Source organism: Zea mays, chromosome 4 (assembly GCF_902167145.1).
Source record: "Zea mays cultivar B73 chromosome 4, Zm-B73-REFERENCE-NAM-5.0, whole genome shotgun sequence".
In the NCBI taxonomy this organism is placed as follows: Eukaryota; Viridiplantae; Streptophyta; class Magnoliopsida; order Poales; family Poaceae; genus Zea; species Zea mays.
Window position 1 is genome coordinate 71,541,303 of NC_050099.1, and position 15,805 is coordinate 71,557,107.

Consider the following 15,805-nt stretch of genomic DNA (forward strand, 5'->3'; position numbering starts at 1 on the left):
TATCGATTATCCAACTTGATTTACCAGATGCATAAACCTACAAAACAAATTTAGGCCTTGTTCTTAGGTACCCAAACGGTCTTGGGTCCTTCGACATTAGAAATTAAACAAGCACCTTGGGTACCCAAACACAAGTCTTAGGACTCTTGTGTTTGCCCCCAACATATTTGGCAACTACTTTGCCTGATTTGTTAGTTAGCACATAAGAGGCATCAAAAGTTTTAAATGAAATGTTATGCTCATTTGATGCATTAGGAATTTCTTTTTAGGCATTTTGGTATGAGTGGTATGCCTAGAACTAGAAGCCTCATTTTTATACATAAAAGCATGATGAGAAATAGTGTGAGGTTTTCTAGCATGGATTTTCCTAATCTTATGTTCAGGATAGTTTGTCGGATATAAAATGTAACCTTCTCTATCCTGAACTATGGGAGCCTTACCCTTAACAAAATTAGACAATTTCATGGGGGCATTAAGCTTGACATTGCTTTGGCTCTCTTGTTGGAAGCCAATGTCATCCTTAATGCTAGGGCGTCTCCCATTATAGAGAATGCTTCTAGCAAATTTAAATTTTTCATTTTCTAGCTTATGCTCGGCAATTTTAGCAGTGAATTTAGCTATGTGATCATTTTGTTGTTTAATTATGGCAAGGTGACCATCAATAGCGTTAATATTAACATCTCTACATCTAGTGCAAATGGAAATATGCTCAATAGTAGATGTAGATGCTTTGCAATCATTCAATTCTTCAATCTTAGCAATTAGATTATCATTCTCAATTCTAAGACTAGAAATTGAATCATTGCACATGCTAAGCTCCTTAAACAAATTTTCACATTTTTCTACTTCTAGAGCATAAGCATTTTTTTAATTTAACAATTTTTTTGTTTTCCTTAACGAGCAAGTCCTCTTGGCATTCCAAGAGATCATCCTTCTCGTTAATGGTTTCTATTAATTCGTTCAATTTTTTCTTTTGGTCCATGTTAAGGTTGGCAAAGAGAGAAATTAAATCATCTTCATTATCACTAGAACTATCCTCATCATCGGATGTAGTATATTTGGGGGTACTTCTAGAGTGTACCTTTTTCTTCTTGCCGTCCTTAGCCATGAGAAACTTGTGGCCGACGTTGGGGAAGAGGAGGCCTTTGTTGATGGCGATGTTGGCGGCGTCCTCGTTGGAGGAGGAGTCGGTGGAGCTCTCATCAGAGTCCCATTCCAGCACCATGTACGCCTCGCCACCTTTCTTCTTGTAATACCTTTTCTTTTCCATCTTCTTCTTCCCCTTCTTGTCGTCGTCCTTGTCACTATCACATGTATATGGACATTTAGCGATAAAATGACCGGACTTACCACACCGGTAGCACACCCTCTTGGAGCGGGGTTTGTAGTCCTTCCCCTTCCTTTGCTTGAGGATTTGACGAAAGCTCTTAATGATAAGAGCCATCTCCTCGTTGTCGAGCTTGGAGGCGTCGATTGGAAGCCTACTTGGTGTAGACTCCTCCTTCTTTTCTTCCGTTGCTTTGAATGCAACGGGTTGCACCTCGGGTGTAGAGGTGGCACCTTGCTCCAAGTTGACAATGTGTTTGGAGTCTTTGATCATAAGTTCAAAGCTCACAAACTTGCCGATAACCTCCTCGGGAGACATCTACTTATATCTAGGATCCCCACGTATTAATTGAACTTGAGTGGGATTACGAAAAACAAGTGATCTAAGAATAACCTTGACCATCTCATGGTCATCCCATTTTGTGCTCCCAAGGTTCCGCACTTGATTGACCATGGTCTTGACCCTGTTGTACATTGCTTGCGGCTCTTCTCCTTTGTTGAGGACGAATCGATCGAGCTCTCCCTCGATCGTCTCCCGCTTGGTGATCTTGGTCACCTCGTCCCTTTCGTGCGCCGTTTTGAGGACGTCCCAAATTTGTTTGGCATTCTTTAACCCTTGCACCATATTATACTCATCTCGACATAAAGAGGCGAGGAGTATAGAAGTTGCTTGTGAGTTAAAGTGCCTAATTTGGGCGGCCTCATCCGAGTCATAGTCCTCGTCCCCCACCCATGGTGCATGCGCTCCAAATTCAACAATGTCCCATATGCTTTCGTGGAGTGAGGTTAGATGATGCCTCATTTTATCACTCCACATACAATAATCTTCACCATCAAAATATGGTGGTTTGCCTAAGGGAACGGAAAGTTGAGGATCACGCTTGGAAATATGGGGATAGCGTAGGGGCATCTTACTATATTCTTACGCTCATGGTATTTAGAAGTAGTGGACGACTCGGTGCTGAATGTGGAGGGTGTTGAAGAGTCGGTCTCGTAGTATACCACCTTCTTCATTTTCGTCTTCTTCTCGTCGCCCCTCCTATGTGACTTGATGGAGGAAGATGATTCCTCCTTGTACTTGTTGTCGGACTCCCTTGAGAGAGTGTCTTCCCCGAGCCCGTGGGCTTGTCGCCAGTCACGATCTCCCTCTTGGCGTGATCTCTAGACACCACTTCGAGTTTGTTAGACTCTTAATGAAGCACTGGCTCTGATACCAATTCAAAGTCGCCTAGAGGGCGGTGAATAGGCGAAACCTGAAATTTATAAACTTAAACACACACTAAAGGTCGGGATTAGCGTTAGAATTAAATCCGAGTGCGAAAGATTGTTTCTCTTGCTATGAGTTTCTCGATAAATGCGAATGACGTTTGGGAGCAAACTCAAATCAATATTAGCAAGGAAACTTTAGAGAGAGGAAAGAGGGCAAACAAATCAAATGGAAATCAACACAAGTGGACATAGTGATTTGTTTTACCGAGGTTCGGTTCCAAAGAACCTAATCCCCATTGAGGAGGCCACAAAGCCCGGTTCTATTTCAACCCTTTCCCTCTCTCTCAAACGGTCACTTAGACCGAGTGAGCCTTCTCCTTAATCAATCGGGTCACTAACACTCTGCAAGGACCATCACACACTTGGGTGTCTCTTGCTATCTTTACAAGCACTTAGAAACAAGAATGAGGAAGGAAGAAAGGCAATCCAAGCGACAAGAGCACAAATGAACACAAATGATCCTCTCTCAAGTCTCTAAGCACTAGAGTTGATTTTGGAAACTTGGAGTGGATTGAATGCTTTGAATGTGTCTTTGAGTGGTTGGCTTTGCTCTTGTATTGAATGGGAAATTCAGAATGCTTGGGTGCTTTGAATGGAGGTGGTTGGGGGTATTTATAGCCCTCAACCACTTTCTAGTCGTTGGCTGACTCTGCTGGCGATGGGCACACCGGACAGTCCGGTGGCGCACCGGACAGCCACTGTTCACTGTCCGGTGCGCGCCACGTCAGCGCCCATTGGGGTTTGGAGCTGTTGACCGTTGGAACCCTTTTTCCTTTTGCTGCACCAGACAGTCCGGTGCCACACGGGACATGTCTGGTGACCTCTGACTTCTGCGCTTTGACTTCTGCGCGGCACTATTCATCACTGTTCCCTTTTGCAGTCGACCGTTGGCGCGCAGTGACCATTGCTCCGCTGGCTCACTGGACATGTCCGGTGTACACCAGACAGTCTAGTGAATTATAATGGAGCATGCTTGGTGAATTCCCGAGAGTGGCTGGTTCGTTCGGTCGCAGGCCTGGTGCATCGGACAGTGTCCGGTGCACACCGGACAGTGTCCGGTGCGCCACTTGGTAGCACATTCTCATGTTTTGCTCCAAATTTTGTTTGTGTCCCCAACTGAATTTCTTTCTTGGTTTGTGTTGAACCTTATGCACCTGAGATAAATGACATCTAGGCAAACTAGCTAGTCCACATGGTTTGTGTTGGTCGTCAACCACAAAAATCGATTATAGGAAATGATTATGTCTATTTCCCTTTCATCTTGCCCAATCTAGTAGACCGCTCCTCCTTGCCTCTGCATTGTCTCCACTGGAAGAAGCCTGGCAAGCACCACCATGGCGCCACCAGCATGCACCAGCCAGCCCCCAACCCTACCACAAAGGCGGCGTCAAACCAACATCACCGCCGAGAAGCACCAACCGCCTCACCTCACAACTCGTCGCCCATGCGCTGGCCCCAGCCAGCCAAACCACGGCCAGCCACGATCGTCGGCCATGGCTAGCCATGGCCCACAAACCACATCCCATATCCCGAAGCGAAGTAGCCCCAACGCTAGACACATGCATCGGCCACCGCCGCTGCTGTCGGCCCGTCAACGCTGACGAGGAGGCCTCCGGGAGGACTAGGCAGCCGCGCCCGCCCCAATCCGTCAGAGAAGAGGAGGGAGGGCCCTGCCGCCGCCTTCCCCGCTGGTCGTACGAGCACCGCCGCTCGCGGCGGCGCGGCCAGAGGAGGCGAGGTGGGGCCCTCTTCGCTGAAGTAGATAGATATATTTTAACCAAGACTAGATCTAGAGTAAACAGTGCCCTATGTCTTCAAATAAAGTTCCAAGGTTCTCATTACTTGCATTTCAGGATCACAACTACACCGCATTAAAACTTCCGGTTGAACATTCGGGTCGAAACAACGACAACTACCATGCTATGATCGAACAGGATACTAGTGCAAAACAGTATAGTGCAAAATGGTTGAACCTGAACCCGCTGTACGCAGAAACTGTAGCTGTCGTTGCATCTAGCTAGAGAGCCATGGATTCGACACTCGATCCGACGAACATTCACATGCGAATCCCTGTTCTACAGTCCTATCCTACTAGTAACTGTACCACACATACTGCCAACGTGAGACATTAAACAAATTTTATTTCCTATGGCAGCAGCAGTGTCAAGTCGTCTGCAGCAGTCTATACATAGTTTACCCAAAAATACTATGTTATATTATTCTGCATCATAGTTGTCGGGTACCGTAATTAGGGGTACCCCCAATACTCCTAAACGCGGCCGGAAAACATCTTCAGAACAAACCATAAACAGCTGATAAAGTGCAGTTCAAGTCAGGGCCTCGTCTACCAAGGGACGCGACCTCATCCGAGCCCAGCCTCGGCCTCGGGCGGGAACAGTAGTCCCGTGCGGATTCACGCCTCGCCCGAGGGCCTCCTCAGGCAGTGAGCGCACCCTCGGCTCGCCTGAAGCCCAGCTTGAGCAGACTTCGTCGTGCAGCGACCTCGGCTGGATCGCCCTACCAACCGACCATATCGCATGCGCATTCAATGCGGGGATCGCCTGACACCTTATCCTGACACGCATGCCTCAGTCGGCAAGGTCGAAGTGACCGCAGTCACTTCGCCCCTTTACTGACCGATCTGACGGGAAAACAGCGCTATTCACCCCGTTCCGACTGTTGTGCCAACCACCAGGGTAAAACTGAGTCACGATCTTCCACGAGTTCGGCCTCGGGCGCAACAGGGAGCTCCACCTCGCCCGACCTCAGGCCTTGGCCTCAGGAAGAGTCACATCCTCGCCCGACCTCGGCCTCAGCCTTAGGAGAAGTCTCCGCCTCGCCTGACCTCAGCCTCGGACCGACTACGCTACAGGGGATACATCATTACCATACTCCTAGCTAGCTGCCTCAGACTGTGAAGGAACAAGACCGGTGTCCCATCTAAGGTTACTCCGGCAACAGGTAATAAAGTTCCCCGCGTGCGCCCATGACGTCGATTGCTCTTAAACCCCCTACGGAAGCAAGCAAACGTCAGCAGGATCCATGCCGCACCGCCAGCTATGCTTCTACAGGGCTCAAGGCACTTCTCCGACGGCCACGTTAGCTCGTGTACAGGGCACAAGGCGCTTCTCCGCCAGCCATGTTAGCACAGAGCTACACCCCCTTTGTACAGCTGGGCATCTCCTTGTATCTATAAAAGGGGATGTCCAGGGCCTCCCTAGGGGAGAGGAAGAGGACGCAGGTGGACGTGGACACACACACGACACGTTGACTGTGGGAGGCGGGGCAGACGAGACAACCAGAGACGGACGCATGCAGGGGCTCTCTCTCTCTCTCTCTCACTTTTGCCCTCGCTCTCTCGCGACGCTTGTAACCCCTACTACGAGCACCCCGGTGCAGGATAACATAAGCCTCATTTTCCCTCTTGTGTTCCATCTTGCATCAACCCATCTGGGCAGGGGCACGCAGCAACAAATTCACTGGTTGGTTGACGGACCTCGCGGGTCCGAAACACCAACAGTTGGCGCGCTAGGTAGGGGTTCGCTGCGTGTTTACGAATACTTCCCCGTTGAGTTCCAGATGGGTAGCCTTCAGCAGCTTCTCCAGCCGAGGATGGTGCTCCGCTTCAGGAGTCTCGAGTTCATGTCCCGCGACAGCGGCTACGACATGGTACTCCTCCCCACGCAGCACGACAGCAACGACGGTCGTTGGCTCGCCCGGCGGCGACGAACTCGACGACGACTTCCCCCCGTGGCAGAAGAGGAACACCCGGGTTTGCCCCGCCACCCTCCTCGCCGGAGGAGGAGGAGACGGGGCAACCGTGGCCAGGCGTGAGGCGGCACCTCGCCGGCTGTCGGACCAGAGCGAGTCGACGGCGCTGGCACCCCTGCGGGGGACATGTCGAGTGTTGTCCTCGCACCTGAGACAACGATGGGTATCGCTTCCCCGCAACGTGCCAACCCCAAGCAGACTGATGATGCCAGCACCCTCGCGAAGGACTTGCTGGGCGTTAGCCTCGTACCTGAGATGACGGTGCATTCTGTCCCTGACGTGACTTCACCACCGTCCATCGACCAAAAGGTACCGTCCGTTTTCCACCCTGTCCCTTTTAGATTTAGCTTCGATCCACCAAGCGACCCCACTTCGGTAAGCGCTTTTGCAAGGGCATACCCTAACCTTCCAGGGTACCATATGTGGACAACCTGGGACCAACTGACGGCCGTCTCAACCTATGGACCCACGGGTTCCGAGGAAGAGGACGACTCCGACTTCGGTTGGGATTTCTCTGGGCTCCGTGATCCCAGTGCCGTGCGAGACTTCATGTCCGCATGTGACTACTGCCTCTCCGGCTGCTCTGACGATGGCCACAGCCTCGGCGACGAGGGTTACGACCCAAGTCGCGAGTGTTTCCACATCGATCAGGGGGATCATGGCGAGGACAACCACCTCGGCATGCCGGAAGATGACAATGCCCCTGTGCCTGCGTCTCATGTTGACATCCCGCGGGAGCTAGATGTGGTCCCAGTCCCTGCGGGGGGTCAGGACACACAGCTCGAGCAATTCCGCGAGATGCAGGCCAGGCTCGACGAAGAAGCGAGGCGGCTTGTGCAGCTCCGACAAAACATCGAGCAGGAATGGGCAGGCCGAGCACTCGCCGGAGGAGCGCGTCATCGGGCCCGGGACATCCAGCGTCGTATCGTTGACGATGCCAGGGCAGGGCTGCCCCCGGCCTCCAGCGGGGTCGGCTAGAATCTAGCTGTAGCAGCGATGCTGCTTCGAACGATGTCGGAGCCATCCACCACCGAGGGGCGGCGTATCCAGGGCGAACTCAAGGATCTCCTGGAAGATGTCGCAGTCTGACGAGCCGAGAGCTTTGCCTCCCGAAGGCAAGGGTGCCCCTCGGAGCATCGCGCAACGCCCTCCTGACGCATATGGGAGGCCTCGGTTCGCATCGAGCGCACACGAGACGGGACGCTTGCGGCCCCGGATCGCCTCGGCGACGAGCAACGCCGTCGCGACCGTTGAGCCCGCCTCGAGGAATGGGTGCGCCGAGGCTACCACCCCAGGTGCGGGGGACGCTACGATAGTGAGGAGGATCGGAGCCCCTCGCCTGAACCACCAGGTCCGCGAGTCTTCAGCCGGGCCATACGACGGGCGCTGTTCCCGGCCCGGTTCCGACCCCCGACTACCATCACCAAGTACTCAGGGGAGACAAGGCCGGAGTTGTGGCTCGCGAATTACCGGCTGGCATGCCAGTTTGGAGGGACGGACGATGACAACCTCATCATCTGCAACCTCCCCCTCTTCCTCTCCGATGCTGCCCGGGCATGGCTGGAGCATCTGCCTCCTACGCAGATCTCCGACTAGGACGACCTGGTCAAGGCCTTCGCGGGAAACTTCCATGGTACGTACGTACATCCTAGGAACTCATGGGATCTTCGAATCTGCCGCTAGCAGCCAGGGGAATCCCTGCGAGAGTACATCCGGTGGTTTTCCAAGCAGCGCACCGAGCTGCCCAACATCACCGACTCGGACGTCATCGGGGCATTCCTCGCCGGCACCACGTGCCGGACTTGGTGAGCAAACTGGGGCGCAAGACTCCCACCAAGGCGAGCGAATTGATGGACATTGCCACCAAGTTCGCCTCTGGTTAGGAGGCGGTCGAAGCCATCTTCCGGAAGGACAAGAAGCCTTAGGGAAGACCGAAGGAAGGCGCCTCCGAGGCATCCGTCCAGCGTGGCTCAAAAAAGAGAGCCAAGAAGAAGGCGCAAGCAAAGCGCGACGCCGTTGACGCGGATCTCGTCGCTGCTGTCGAGCACAGGAACCCCCGGAAACCTCCTGGAGGAGTCAACACGTTTGACAAGATGCTCAAGGAGTCGTGCCCCTATCACAGGGGTCCCGTCAAGCACACCCTTGAGGAGTGTGACATGCTCCGGCGTTACTTCATCAAGGCTGGACCCTCGGCAGAAGGTGGCAAGGACCAAGGCAACAACCAGAAGGGGGGCGACAAGGATGAGGAGTTCCCGGAGGTCCACAACTGCTTCATGATCTATGGTGGGCAAGTGGCGAACGCCTCGGCTCGGCGCCGCAAGCAGGAGCGCCGGGAGGTCTGCTCGGTGAAGGTAGCGGCGCCGGTCTACCTAGACTGGTCTGACAAGCCCATCACCTTCGACCAAGGCGACCACCCCGACTGCGTGTCGAGCCCGGGAAGGTGCCCGCTCGTTGTCGACCCTATCATCGGCAACGCTAGGCTCACCAAGGTCCTCATGGACGGAGGCAGCAGCCTCAACATCATCTACGCTGAGACCCTAGGGCTCTTGAGGATCGATCTGTCCATGATCCGGGCCGGTGCAGCGCCTTTTCATGGGATCGTGACCCGGTAAGTGCGTCCTGCCCCTTGGGCAACTTGACTTGCCTATCTGCTTTGGAACTCCCTCCAACTTCCGAAAGGAAACCCTCACTTTTGAGGTGGTCGGGTTCCGAGGAACCTACCACGCGGTGTTGGGAAGACCGTGCTACGCCAAGTAAATGGCCATCCCCAACTACACGTAACTCAAGCTCAAGATGCCAGGCCCCAATGGGACCATCACCGTCGAATCCATGTAACGCCACGCTTACGAGTGCGATGTGGAATGCGTGGAGTACACTGAGGCCATCGCCGAGTCCGAGGCCCACATCGCCGACCTGGATTGCCTCGCCAAGGAGGCGCCTGATGCAAAGCACCGCGTCGGCAACTTCGAACCGGCCGAGGCGGTCAAGTCCATCGCCCTCGACCCCAGCAATGACGTCAGCAAGAAGGTCAGGGTCGGCTCCGAGCTCGACCCCAAATAGGAAGCAGTGCTCGTCGACTTTCTCCATGCAAATGCCAAAATCTTTGCGTGGAGTCCCTTGGACATGCCAGGCATACTGAGGGATGTCGCCGAGCACTCGCTGGATATCCGAGCCGGTGCCCGACCCATGAAGCAGCACCTGCGCCGTTTTGATGAAGAAAAGCGCAGAGCCATAGGCAAGGAGGTCCACAAGCTGATGGCTGCAGGGTTCATCAAAGAGGTATTCCATCCAGAATGGCTAGCTAACCCTGTGCTTGTAAAGAAAAAAGGTGGGAAATGGAGGATGTGTGTAGACTACACTGGTTTAAACAAAGCATGTCCAAAGGTTCCCTACCCTCTGCCTCGCATCGACCAAATTGTGGACTCCACTGCTAGGTGCGAAACCCTGTCATTCCTTGACGTCTATTTAGGTTATCACCAAATCAAGATGAAAGAGTCCGACCAGCTCGCGACTTCTTTTATCACACCTTTTGGCATGTATTGTTATACTACTATGCCATTTGGCTTGAGGAATGCAGGTGCAACCTACCAAAGGTGCATGAACCATGTGTTCGGAGAACACATCGGTAGAACGGTCGAGGCTTACGTCGATGACATCGTTGTCAAGACAAGAAAAGCCTCCGATCTCCTCTCCGACCTCAAAGTAACTTTCGGGTGCCTATGTGCAAAAGGTGTAAAACTCAATCCCGAGAAGTGTGTCTTCGGAGTCCCCCGAGGCATGCTCCTGGGGTTCATCGTCTCCGAAAGAGGCATCGAGGCCAACCCGGAGAAAATCGCAGCCATCACCAACATGTGACCCATCAAAGATTTAAAAGGAGTACAAAGGGTCGTGGGATGCCTTGCGGCTCTGAGCCGCTTCATCTTGCGCCTTGGCGAGAAAGGATTACCCTTGTACCGCTTCTTAAGGAAGGTCGAGCGCTTCACTTGGACCCCTGAGGTCGAGGAAGCCCTCGGAAACTTAAAGGCGCTCCTTACTAATGTGCCCATCTTGGTGCCCCCCGCTGCGGGAGAAGCCCTCTTGATCTACGTAATCGTAACCACTCAGGTGGTCAGCGCCGCGATCATAGTCGAGAGACGGGAGGAAGGGCAAGCACTGCTCGTCTAGAGGCCAGTCTACTTCATCAGTGAGGTGCTATCCGAGACCAAGATCCGCTACCCACAAATCCAGAAGCTACTATACGCAGTAATTCTGACACGGCGAAAATTGCGACACTACTTCGAGTCTCATCCGGTGACTGTGGTGTCATCCTTCCCCCTGGGGGAGATCATCCAGTGCCGAGAGGCCTCGGGTAGGATAGCAAAATGGGCGGTGGAACTCATGGGCGAAACAATTTCATTTGCCCCTCGGAAGGCCATAAAATCTCAAGTCTTGGCAGACTTCCTGGCTGAATGGGTCGACACCCAATTGCCGACAGCTCCAATCCAGGCCGAACTTTGCACCATGTACTTCGATGGGTCGCTGATGAAAACAGGAGCAGGTGCTGGCTTGCTCTTCATCTCACCCCTCGGGAAACATGTGTGCTACGTGCTGTGCCTCCATTTTCTGGCGTCAAACAATGTGGCCGAGTACGAGGCTATGGTTAACGGGTTGCGCATCGCCGTCGAGCTAGGGGTTCGGCGCCTCGACGCTCGAGGCAACTCGCAGCTTGTCATTGACCAAGTCATGAAGAACTCCCACTGCCGCGATCAAAAAATGGAGGCCTATTGCGATGAAGTTTGGTGCTTGGAAGATAAGTTCCATGGGCTGGAACTCAACCATGTTGCTCGGAAGTACAACGAGACCGCGGATGAGCTGGCGAAAATAGCCTCGGGGGAGACGACGGTTCCCCCGGACGTCTTCTCCAGGGACATATATCAACCATCCATCAAACTCGACGACGCGCCCGAACCCGACGAGACCTCAACCCAGCCCGAGGTACCCTCGGCTGCCGAGGGTGAGGCCTTGCGCGTCGAGGGAGAGCAGAATGGGGTTGCGCCAAACCAAAACTGGCAGACCCCGTACTTGCAATATCTCCTCTGAGGAGAGCTGCCCCTCGATAAGGCCGAAGCTCGGCGACTGGCTCGGCGCGCCAAGTCGTTCGTTTTGCTGGGTGACGAAAAAGAGTTATACCACCGCAGCCCCTCAGACATTCTCCAACGATGCATACTCATCGCCCAGGGACAAGAGCTGTTACAAGAAATACACTCGGGGGCTTGCGATCATCATGCAGCCCCTCGGACCCTCGTGGTAAACGCTTTCCGACAAGGTTTCTACTGGCCGACCGTGGTGGCCGACGCCACTAGGATTGTATGCTCCTGCTGAGGGTGTCAATTCTACGCAAGACAGACGCACCTGCCCGCTTAGACCCTGCAAACAATACCCATCACTTGGTCGTTTGTCGTATGGGGTCTGGACCTCGTCGGTCCCTTGCAGAAGGCACCTAGGGGCTTCAAGCACCTGCTGGTCGCCATCGACAAATTCTCCAAGTGGATCGAGGTCCGACCCTTAACTAGCATCGGGTCCGAGCAGGCTGTGGCGTTCTTCACAAGTATCATCCATCGCTTTGGGGTCCCAAACTCCATCATCACCGACAATGGCACGCGGTTCACTGGGAAGAAGTTCCTGGACTTCTGCGAAGACCACCACATCCGTGTGGACTGGGCCGCCGTAGCTCACCCAATGACAAATGGGCAGGTGGAGCGCACCAACGGTATGATCTTGCAGGGACTAAAGCCGAGGATCTACAACGACCTCAACAAGTTCGGCAAGCGGTGGATAAAAGAACTACTCTCGGTGGTTTGGAGTCTGAGGACGACGCCGAGCCGGGCCATGGGTTTCTCGCCGTTTTTCCTAGTCCATGGGGCCGAGGCCATCTTACCCACGGACTTGGAATACGGTTCCCCGAGGACAAAGGCTTACGATGACCAAAGCAACCAGACCAGCTGAGAAGATTCGTTGGACCAGCTAGAAGAGGCTCGGGACGTGGCCTTACTACACTCGGCACGGTATCATCAGTCTCTGCGACGCTACCATGCCCGAAGGGTTCGGCCCCGAGACTTCCAAGTGGGAGACTTGGTACTTCGGCTGCGACAAGATGCCCGAGGGCGCCACAAGCTTACTCCTCCCTGGGAAAGGCCCTTCATCATCGCCAAGATTTTGAAGCCCGGGACATACAAGCTGGCCAACGATCAAGGCGAGGTCTACAGCAACGCTTGGAACATCCAACAGCTACGTCGCTTTTACCCTTAAAAATGTTTCAAGTTGTTCATGTATCTCACTTTTATTTACATGCATAATAAAAGTCTAACCGTTAAGGAAGGATCAGCCTTGCCTCGGTAAAGCCTAACCCTCCCTCGGGGGCTAGAAGGAGGGAACCCCCTCTGTGTCAAAATTTTCCTCGGAGAAGTCTTTTACTAGAACGTCTTTCGTGCTTTTCGACTGCGTCGATAACAGAATCCTAACGACGAGCGAGAGAGACCTTGAACGGCAAGGCCGACCGAGCCGAGGGACTCCTACGCCTCCGGGATACGGATACCTCACTCATCACCTTCCGCGAAAAGTAGCTCACGGTCGGATAAGCGATTCTGCTACCGAACAAGTCCTAACGCTCGGAAACTTTTCTACCGAAACGACTTTCGTGCTTTTCGACTATATCGATAACAGAATCCTAAAAACGACGAGAGAACACGTAAGTGGCAAGGCCGACCGAGCCGAGGGACTCCTACGCCTCCGGGATATGGATACCTCACTCATCACCTTCCGCGAAAAGTAACTCACGCTCGGATAAGCGATTCTGCTACCGAACAAGTCCTAACGCTCGAAACGAGAGGAAAGAAAATGCAGCTTTATAATCCGACATTAAAATGTTTAGGCCTCACCGGCCACAAAAAACATACTCATACTTGGAAACTGTTCCTGTAGGCTCAGACATCGGCAGGGGGAGGAGCAGCACGCTCGGCGTCATTTCCACCCTCGGCAGAATCTGGCCCGGCCTCGGATGGCAACATGAGCGGAAGGATCTCCACCTCAAAGGAGGAAGCCAGCGCCGCACTCGGGCCCTCGACAGCCGCGTCAAGCCTCTGGACCTCGGCTAAGGCAGCCTCCTCTTCGTCGGGTAAGCAGTACCCCTCGCTGACCCGCTCCAGATCCACGTCGTAGTGGGAAGCAAGCACGGCGAAGGCCCGCCTAACGCCGTGGTGCAGCGCCCCGCGGAGTCTGTTGCGCACATGGCCACCCAAGACCCGCAGATGACTCTGGGGGGAGCTACCCAAGGAGACGCCGTCGAGGCCGAAGGCCTGGCAAAAGGCCGAGATAGCCTCGGACATGGCCACACGGTCGGCCTCCTTCTGCTCAGCCGCCTCAGCAAGCGCCTTGCAGTTCTTGACGGACTCGCTAAGAGCTGTCTCGAACCCTGCAGACAGCAGGACAAAATTCTTCAGACGCAAGAAGAAGAATGGAGACATGAACAAAGTCACAGAGCGGGCAAAACATACCTTCGGCCCGGTCACGCTGCTGTGAGGCCATGCCTCGGGCAGACCCGACGACCACAGCCAGACCCTCTGCAAGGGTCCCGGCCCGAGCGGTCGCATCGGGTCTAGAAAGGAGGAAGCCTCCTCTACGTCAAATCTTTCCTCGGAAAAGTTTTCCGCCAAAACGACTTCCGTGCCTTTCGACTGCGTCCATAGAGGAATCCTAATTACGAGTGAGAGAGACCTTGAACGGCAAGGCCGGCCGAGCCGAGGGACTCCTACGCCTCCGGGATACGGATACCTCACTCGTCACCTTCCATGAAAGGTAGCTCACGCTCGGATAAGTGATTCTCCTACTGACGAACAAGTCCTAATGCTCGAAATAAGAGGAAAGAAACACGGCTTTATACCCAAATGTTCAGGCCTCAGCAGCCACAAAGAACAAACACACGTACTTGGGGTAACAATGGTACCTAGACTTAGATGTCGGCAACGCCCTCTGCGGTTGTCCCGACCTACAGCAGATGTCTTAGTACTTAAAGCTATTACATCTCACTCTCAAGAGGGTACCATTACAAACGGGACTCCGGGTCCATTCCCGTAGGAATGAACAACCTCCACACCAGAGGGCCTGTGGGATAACAAACTCCAGGTGGCTCGCCGGCGGCCACTGCACCAGCAGCGCGACAACGACCTCCATCTCGGGCGGCTAGACAGCAGCAGCGATGGCCTCAGGGCAAACGCTACTGCTGAAAAGCCCTCGTTCATGTCCCCTCACGGGGTGACGAGAACCAGCCATTAAAGCCAAAAAGCCGGAGGTCTGGGGCGCAGGTGGCACTGACGGTCTCGTCGGCGGAGGCATCCGCTTCGGCAAGGGGGAGCCTCACCTATGGCGACCACCCCCTCAGCACCGACGATAGCGGCCACCTGCCCACCAACACCGCACCGGCGAACGGCGGCCGCCCCAAAGCGCACTGACAGGACCTCACTCCTGTCCTCGCCGAGGCTGTCCCAGAACACGAGTACTGCCCTCGCGGCGTACGACGTGTTGTGCGACCCCCCCCCCCCCCCCGGTGCAGCCGACGGCGCAAGGAGGACCTGGACGTGGCCAGCCCGCGCACGGCACGACCAACACCCGAGCGGCGGACGGGCAGCCGCGCTCTGCCCCAGCGGTAGGAGGCGGCACCAGAAGTAGCGCCAGAGCCGCTCAGGCCGGGGAGCCAGACACGCGGCAGCTGCCAGCGTCACGAACGACGATCGTCCTTCTCCCCCGATCACTGAGGGAAGGAGCGGGTCGCTGCCCACGCCGAGGCGGACCCTAGCTCGGCGCACCCTCCTCCCTAGCACGGATGATGAACATCCTTGAAGTTGAGGGTAGGGGGAGGCCACGGCCCAGCTCGCTTTTCCCCACCACGAGGCCTACAGTCATCATCCTGGGTGACCGCCGACGGGGGACTGCAGCCAGGCTGCCTTATGAAAATCCTTGAAGCCGAGCGATGACTGAAGAGTGCCAACCCCCACGAGGTCACGCTCCTCAAACAGCAGCAAAAAGAAGGCAACACAGGTGCACCCCATCTGGGGGCTCGGAAGGTGGAAGGGCACGATGGATGAGAGGAGTGTGAAGGCATGGCTACCACCCGGGAGATAGATCCCTTTTTAAAGGCAGATCTCCTCACTCGCACCCCCAAGCGTCATGGGCAAAGTCTCCACCGATGTGCTTCAAGGTTCCCACCCCACGACACGGGGGTTGGGTCCCACACGTCATGCGAGCTGACCCGAAATGCAAAGAAGCCAAACCGCCGCACGTGAAGCATGTAACCGCCCCGCGGTTATAAGCATTCCCCCATCCTCACTAAAACCACCGATCGAAAGGGCGGACCGCCACACAGGAAGCATGCAACTGCACCACGGTTGTGCACCCTTTCAGCTTC